We start from the raw sequence: 279 nt of genomic DNA on the forward strand, positions 1-279 counted from the left end.
GCGAGGACGATCCCCGTCGCGTCCGGGCGGAGCAGACGTAGGGGTAGTGAGAAGGTATGAATGGGGGAGAGTACGTACGTGCCAGTGGGGGAGGAGGAGTGGGGGAGAGGGGGGTGGGAGTAGGAAGATTATGGGCGGGCGCGGGCGATATGAAGGGCTGCGGCGAGTTATGAGAGACACGGCAGAAAGTGGGGGACGACAGCCACCTGATGCTGTATGTCACTGGTTTTCACTCCCCCCCCCACTACTCCTCCCCACCCACTCCGCCCATTCTACCCA

The sequence above is a fragment of the Penaeus monodon genome, chromosome 24 (assembly GCF_015228065.2).
Source record: "Penaeus monodon isolate SGIC_2016 chromosome 24, NSTDA_Pmon_1, whole genome shotgun sequence".
NCBI lineage: Eukaryota > Metazoa > Arthropoda > Malacostraca > Decapoda > Penaeidae > Penaeus > Penaeus monodon.